This window comes from Agelaius phoeniceus, chromosome W (genome assembly GCF_051311805.1).
Source record: "Agelaius phoeniceus isolate bAgePho1 chromosome W, bAgePho1.hap1, whole genome shotgun sequence".
Classification (NCBI taxonomy): Eukaryota; Metazoa; Chordata; class Aves; order Passeriformes; family Icteridae; genus Agelaius; species Agelaius phoeniceus.
This window is the reverse complement of record NC_135301.1, coordinates 1182501-1189861: the sequence shown is the minus strand read 5'-3', so window position 1 is coordinate 1189861 and position 7361 is coordinate 1182501. Positions and strand designations below refer to the sequence as shown.

At 43.6% G+C, this 7361-nt stretch overlaps 1 long non-coding RNA gene across 1 annotated transcript; it reads left to right on the top strand.

The window, feature by feature from the left end:
• Nucleotides 1-958: 958 nt before the first annotated feature.
• LOC143696641 (uncharacterized) lies at nucleotides 959-1557 on the top strand. Its single transcript, XR_013186033.1, has 3 exons — nucleotides 959-1278; nucleotides 1368-1411; nucleotides 1512-1557. It is a non-coding gene; the product is annotated as an uncharacterized LOC143696641 (long non-coding RNA).
• The last annotated feature ends 5804 nt before the right edge of the window (nucleotides 1558-7361 follow it).

Below are 7361 nucleotides of genomic sequence, written 5' to 3'. Positions count from 1 at the left end.
CAGCTGAGCGTTCTTAGGAGCACGGTGAGGAGCAGACTTGTGGGGTTTTGGCCAATGTGGTGCCACGATCAGGCATTGATGTTTGGTTTTCTTTAATACAGCTGTCGAAGAGACACCAGCCCGGTGCCAGCAGGACCTTCCCAGCTGACGAGGTGGCCTTTCTTTGCACCTGAGACCAGCATCCCCAGATGTCTGAGAGAGAAGTAGAGGGCTACGACCCCCAGGGGGGATGAAAGCAGGGTGCTGGTTTGGGAATTACTGGGAGGGGGGGATTTGAGTCCGCTTTGGAGGTGAGGAGTGTCCATGAAGTGGCCCCTTAGGCCCCATAAAAGCAAAATCTCACTTTTGATCCCAGTGCTGAGGTGCGCAGGGCAGAGCAGTCCCAGTGTGTATTGTGTCACTTGTCTTTTGTGTATTATGTGTTGTTGGATATCTCATGTCTTTTATCATAGCCCTTTGAGGGGCCTGTCAGAAACCTTGGCACCAGTCTTAGTATCTGTACTCTCAGCGTTCCTTGCCCTGGCACCGATGCCATGGAACTTTTAACCCGGCAGCTCAGACAGGTATCAGAATGGCAACTCTTTTTCAAAGCATCCGGTCAGATGTCTTTTCAGGTCTTGTTCTGAGCTGTATGGACAGCTGCACCCTGCAAGGTTCTGTTATGATGGATTAGGACTTGTAAGAATGTGGGGACAGGTAGAGGCTTCTGACCGTAGGATTCTCGGGCATCCATCTTTGCAGTTCTTGGAATAAATCATTCAGTTAGCATCTTGTTCCTCCAGGGTTCTCTGAACTTCATCAGCCCGCCATCAGTTTCACCTCGGTCCTCTAATTTTGCGTCTTCTTGGTGCTCGCTGTCATTTTCCTTACCCAGAGATTTCTGTTCCTGTTGTGTCCCCGTTGTTTGTCCTGTCCTGTGTCACGGGTGTCTGCACACATTTGTGCCGGAGCTGCTCTGCCTTGCTGCATAGCCTGGTGCAATAGGACAAGTCCCGGGGACTTGATGTTTGTAATGTGGGGTGTCGTTGGACTCTAGGTGGGATTTGTAGATGGGCACAAGATGTCTGGAGCTTTTAAGTTATCCTGCAGCTCTTTGATTTTTGTCCTTTCTTTCAGGTGCAGAAGGATGAAATCCAGGGCAGAGCCCCTCATCCCGGGTGAGGGGATTCCCCCGAGCAGGTCAGACACTGTTTGTCTCTGTAGAGAGAGCATAAATGATGGCTGTTAGAGCAGTCTTCTTTGTCTCTCTTTTTAGGAAGTCAAGGCCGAGTGGGCGAGGTGAGCATTGAGTAGTGTACAGAAGCAGTTGTTTTTGCTGATGTCTCAGTTTCTGGTGCAGCTCTTAGCATCTCCACTTTTTATTTTAGGTGGTCCACTTGCCATCTATCCTGGCCGGGCATGCCCATTCCAGGTGTGTGCAGCTTAAGGTATCAGTGTGGCATCCTTGTCAGATTTGGGAGGTTGTGTTTTCACAGTGTCTCAGCATGCTTTTCTGCTTTGTTTCTTTGCAGGTGCTGTCGCTGCCCTAGGCATGCCAAGGAACAGAGGAGGGCAGGTGAGTCGGTGTTTAGGCAGGCTGACTCACAGGTGAGTGTTACACAGCAGCATGCTAAGTGTGTACCTTTTCTCTTTGCAGGTATCTTCTGGGCAGCCTCTGGAGTCAAATCAAAATTTGAGGTGAGCCGGGGCAGGGGTGCAGAGGAGTCCCGGGGATTACTGTTTTTGACGGCAATAGTCACCTTTTCTGTTTTGTCTTAGGTACCCTGAGGAGCCTCGTAGCCAAAGGTTGGAAACGACAGCACCGAGGCACACACGGAGCACGTTTCAACATCCACGTCCGACCGAGGATGGATTTTGTCTGCTCCTTTTCCAAAAGCTAAGTGTCGGGGCCAGCAGTTGGGAGAAGGGGAAAAACCTTTACTATCACAGAGGGCAATTTGATGTCAGCTTAGCGGAGAGGTCTGTAGTGGGACCAGCTCTCTGGAAGAAAAGGGAGAGGATTTCTCCTCAGCCTGACCAGAGCCTTTGCCGGGCAGGGCAGTTCCGACCCATCTCAGGATTCTTGTGAACTTTGCATCCTCCGCCTTCCTCGGCCCGACGTCGTCACGGATCATTCCCCTGAGGAGCTCGCCTTCACGTCCGGAGCTATAGCCACGGTCACCTGGCCGTCGGCTTCCTTCTCTAGGCTCGCTGAGCCTCTCGAGCATCCTCTTAACTGCTTTGGCACTAACTTCTTTTAACGAGTTACATTTCATCATCACGTGCTATCATCATAGGGCTTCCTCTCCTTTGGCATCATCAGCCTCTGGCACATCTTGCGCTAGGCATCTCGGGTGCCTAAGGGGACAGTGCCAGGCAGTTGCCACTTGTCTCTGTGTCTATGTTGTCTGTGTCTGTGTTGTCCGTGTCTGTGTCCGTTGTCTTCCACGTCATAGGCCTTTATTACGTCTCAATGCTTTATCGGCACTATTCTGTGCCATCTAGGCTGTATTCTACTCACATTCCTTTCTGGATATCCCTTATTCTGGCATCTTTACATTTTTACTCTTTGAGACAGGAATGTCTCAAACGGACAAGATGTTCTCATCCATCTTCCTTCTCACTACCAGCTTTGGTAGTGCCTTTTTTTCCATGCCATTTTCTTGGACTGCTAGAGGGAGTGTCTTGCACCCTCCTCATGTGACTGCAGTACTTCTATAGGTTCCATCTTCTGAAGGGTATAGGACTCAAGAATTCATCTTCCAGCGAGTTATCTCAAGTCCTGGCTTATATTGTGTGTACCTGTGCTGGCTTATACTGTATGTACCTACCCTCTATGTACACTTGCACTGTATGCATCGACTTAGATTGTTGTGTGTACTTATATTGTACCACTTATGGTTGGAGCTGCCCTGCCGGGGCACGTAGTCACAGTCAGGTAGAAGAGTTATAAAAACTTTACTGTTCATCTGTCTTTTATGGGATTTTGGGTAGAAAACTTATTGGTCCAGAGTGGAGACAAGTCCTAGCTGTCAGATAGCCACTCGTTGACCGCTTCCTGTCGTCTCACAGGTCCCCGAGGCTACCGATTTCCCCAGAACCTACCAACTGACGTCAAGGAGCGCAGCCAGAAGATGTGTGGCAGCACGTTCTTCAGCGTCTCGAGTAAGGGCCGCAGCGAGTGTGTAAGTGGGAAGAGCGTGTGAGCGTGTGTGAGAGCATGTGTCTGTGTCTGTCTGCGTCTGCTCATCTCTGCATGTGTCAGCGCATGCCGACTGGATTACTGGATTTAACCTTGTGTGTGTGACTTGTGCTTTTCAAGTTTTTCAACTCATTTTTAAATTTAGAATAAAAAATCCCCAGCTGGGTTTCCCCCCCGCCGGCTGTTTTTTTTTCCTCGGTCCCAGTCGGTCTGTGAGGCGACGCTCATCACCAGAGTTTGGGTGCGGACTGTCCAGGGACCGGGGTTTTTGTCAGGCAGGAAGATTTTTTTGAGGCTCCCGGGAACCATGTTCCCGAGGACCAATGATTGCTGGGGTGTAATTTAGCAGTTGTGATGAGAGGGATGGTGACTTCGTGTGTCATCTGAAGGGGGTGTTAATTGTAGATGAGTGTTGTTTTTTGTGTGCTTTTGTTGTTTTGGGTTTCCTATAACAATAAATCCACATGTAAAGAAAATAGAAAAAGGTTATCATCTTGTGTTAATATGTGTGTTGTATTGCTCTGTATTGCAGGGTGAGCACAGGGTGAACTCTCTCCTCCTTGCTGTGACACCTGGGCTGGCAGGGATGACACAGTGACCTCGGCCGGCCGATGCTGCCTGTGCCATCACCTGGCACTGACGTGTTTATGAAAATCCTTTTGCTGGGATTTTTCTCCTGAGAAGCCTCAGAACAGAAATGGAACCAATAACGATCTGCTGGCTGTGGAGTGTGGGCTGGAGATGGTTTAGCAACAGGGGCATCTTGGATTAGTCTCCTGTGCAGTGTCTACTTGATGACCAATCATGGTCCAGCTGCGTCGGGGCTGTGAGCAGTCCCAGGTTTTTATTATTCATTCCTTTCCAGCTTTCTGATGTCTCCTTGCTCTTTTAGTATAGTTCTACTATCTCATTTTCTTTTAATATAATAGAGATCATAAAATAATATTTCAGCCTTCTGAGAGGTGGAGTCAAGATTCTCGTCTCTTCCCTCGTCCTGGGGACCCTCAAACACCGCCACAATCAGGAGCCGAGCGGGTTTGTGCGAGCCTCTCAGTAACCCTCGGCCGGTCCCGAGTCGGCAGACACCGGGGGGCAGCCCTGACACGGCCGAGAGCGGGGAGACACTGTCTGTGCCCCGAGGGTACTGCGGGCACCTGGGCTGGGGGGAGACACTCTCTGTGTGTGCCCCGAGGGTGCTGAGGGCACCTGGGCTGGGGGGAGACACTCTCTGTGCCCCGAGGGTGCTGAGGGCACCTGGGCTGGGCCCCTGTGCAGCACAAGAGACACCAGAGACAGCGGTAGATGATAAAGGGCCGACTCTTAGCAGGGGTTAATCCAAGGTTTTATTAGGATCCCAAAGGAGCTCCTGCACCTCAGGGGCCTCCTGCCAAGAGCCCCAGGGAGATGTGCCAAGGTTACATTTAAAGGGAGGTGGAAACCGAAAGTAGATAACATTTTACCAACCAATAAGTGACCCTAAGGGATGGATGCTGGGGCATAGACATACAGGACAGCGTATGGGGCAAGGCTCGGGGGGCTGACCCCTGGCCTCTGGCTAATCACTGGACGACTTGGACCGAAACTTCTGCATGGAGGGGATGGGAGGCTGAGTCATTGACAGAGAGCCAGGGTGGGGGTTTGGGGATGATCTCATCCTGGGAGAGGGATAACACAGGTAGAAGGAGGGGGGTACAGTTTGGGATAAACCATTTGGGAAAAATATGGGGATACAAAACAAAACTACTTCAAAGTATTATAAAGTATAAAAATGCACTACAGCAGGTTTGGGCAGTACCAAATGAAATGTAATAAAATAAATAAATATAATAAATAAAATATAAAATATAAATAAATAAATAATTTCTATTCTTTAAAAATAGAAAAATTAAAAATAAAAATTAAATAAAAGTAAAAAACCAAAATAATTTAAAATAAATGAAAAACAAAATAAAAACTGTAAAGTGCTGTAAAGTGCTGTAAGAGTTCCATAAAAGGTAGTGCCGTAATGCAAGACCCTCAAACACCACCACAATCACCAGCTTGAGTTGGTCTGGGCAGCACTAAATAAAAAAATAATAAAAACCTTTAAAAACAGAAAAATTAAAAATAAAAAATAAAAAAAAATAAAATTAGAAAAATAAAATAAAAGCTTTAGAAATAGAAAAATTAAAAATAAAATTAAAAAATTAAATAAAAACTTTAAAAATAGAAAAATTAAAAATAAAAAATAAAAAATAAGAAAAATAAAATAAAAGCTTTAAAAATAGAAAAATAAAAATTATAAAATTAATGCTTTAAAAATAGGGAAATTAAAAATAAAAAATAAAATTAAAAAATAAAATTAAAGCTCTAAAAATAAAAAAATTAAAAATAAAAATTAAATAAAAAATAAAAATAAAAAAGTAAATGCTTTAAAAATAGAAAACTTTAAACTTAAAAAAATAAAAAATAAAAATCTTTAGAAATAGAAAAATTAAAAATAGTAAGTAAATTTAAAAAATAAAAAATAAAATAAAAAACGTTAAATATAGAAAAATTAAAAATAATAAGTAAATAAAAATAAAATTGAAAAATAAAATAAAAATGCTTTAAAAATAGAAAAATTTAAAATAAAAATTAAATAAAAGAAAAAAACAAAATTAATTTAAAATAAATGAAAAACAAAATAAAAACTGTAAAGTGCTGTAAGAGTTCCATAAAAGGTAGTGCCGTAATGCAAGACCCTCAAACACCACCACAATCACCAGCTTGAGTTGGTCTAGGCAGCACTAAATAAAAAAAAATAAAAACTTTAAAAATAGAAAAAAATATAAATTTAATCAAAAATAAAATAAAAAAATAAAATAAATTCCTTATAAATAGAAAAATTAAAAATAAAAATTAAATAAAAAATATGACTAGAAAAATAAAATGTGTTTTAAAAATTGAAAAATAAAAATAAAATTAAAAAATAAAATTAAAGCCCTAAAAATAGAAAAATTTTTTAAAAATTAAAATAAAAACAAAATGCTTTAAAAATAGAAAAATTAAAAATTAAATAAAAAATAAAATTTAAAAAATAAAATAAAAAGCTTTAGAAATAGAAAAATTAAAAATAATAAGTAAATAAAAAATAGAATTAGAAAAATAAAAGCTTGAAAAATTAAAAATAAACATTAAGTAAAAAAAAATTAAAAAAAAAACAAAAATAGATTAAAAACAAAATAAAAACCGTAAAGTGCTGTAAAGTACCATAAAAGTTCCATAAAGGGTAATGCCATAAAGCGCGACTGTCGCAAAACTGCCGTAAAGCGCGTCTGTCGCAAAAGGTGCCGTAAAGCGCGACTGTCGCAAAAGGTGCCGTAAAGCGCGACTGTCGCAAAAGGTGCAGTAAAGCGCGACTGTCGTAAAACTGCCGTAAGGAGCGACTGTCGCAAAAGGTGCCGTAAAGTGCGACTGTCGCAAAAGGTGTCGTAAAGCGCGACTGTCGCAAAAGGTGCCGTAAAGCGCGGCTGTCGTAAAAGGTGCCGTAAAGCGCGGATGTCGCAAAAGGTGCCGTAAAGAGCGACTGTCGCAAAACAGCCGTAAAGCGCGACTGCCGTAAAATTGTGCCGTAAAGCGCGACTGCCGTAAAATTGTGCCGTACAGGCTGGCGGCGCCCTGGCCGACACGGGGTGCCGTACAAGATGGCAACGGCCGCCCGAGTGGGCGTGTCCTGGGCGGGGCGCCGTGTCGACAGGCTGACGTCATTAGGCGGCACTCTGCCTGCAGTGCGCCGATGCAGACGGCAGGGGGCGCTGTGCCTGTAGTGCGCCAAAGCAAACGGCAGGGGGCGCTCTGCCTGCAGTGCGACAAAGCAGACGGCAGGGGGCGCTGTGCCTGCAGTACGCCAAAGCAGACGGCAGGGGGCGATGTATAAATAGAGTATAAAGTATAATCTATATAGAAGAAGAAATAAAAGCTCTATGTTACCTGCAGCTGTAGAAAATTTCAGGCTCCCATGGAGGAAATAGTTTTCCTAAAATCATTGCCGTTTTGGGGTTTTTTGCACTCCCCAGTCGGCTGAACGTTTCTACTGCTGCTTTTTTTTATTCTAAAGCTAGAATGGAAAGCCAAGATTAGAAATACAGCGAAAGAAAGAGAGAAAGAATTAAAGAGAGAGAGAGACAAAGAGACAGAGACAGAAAGAAAGAGAGAGAGA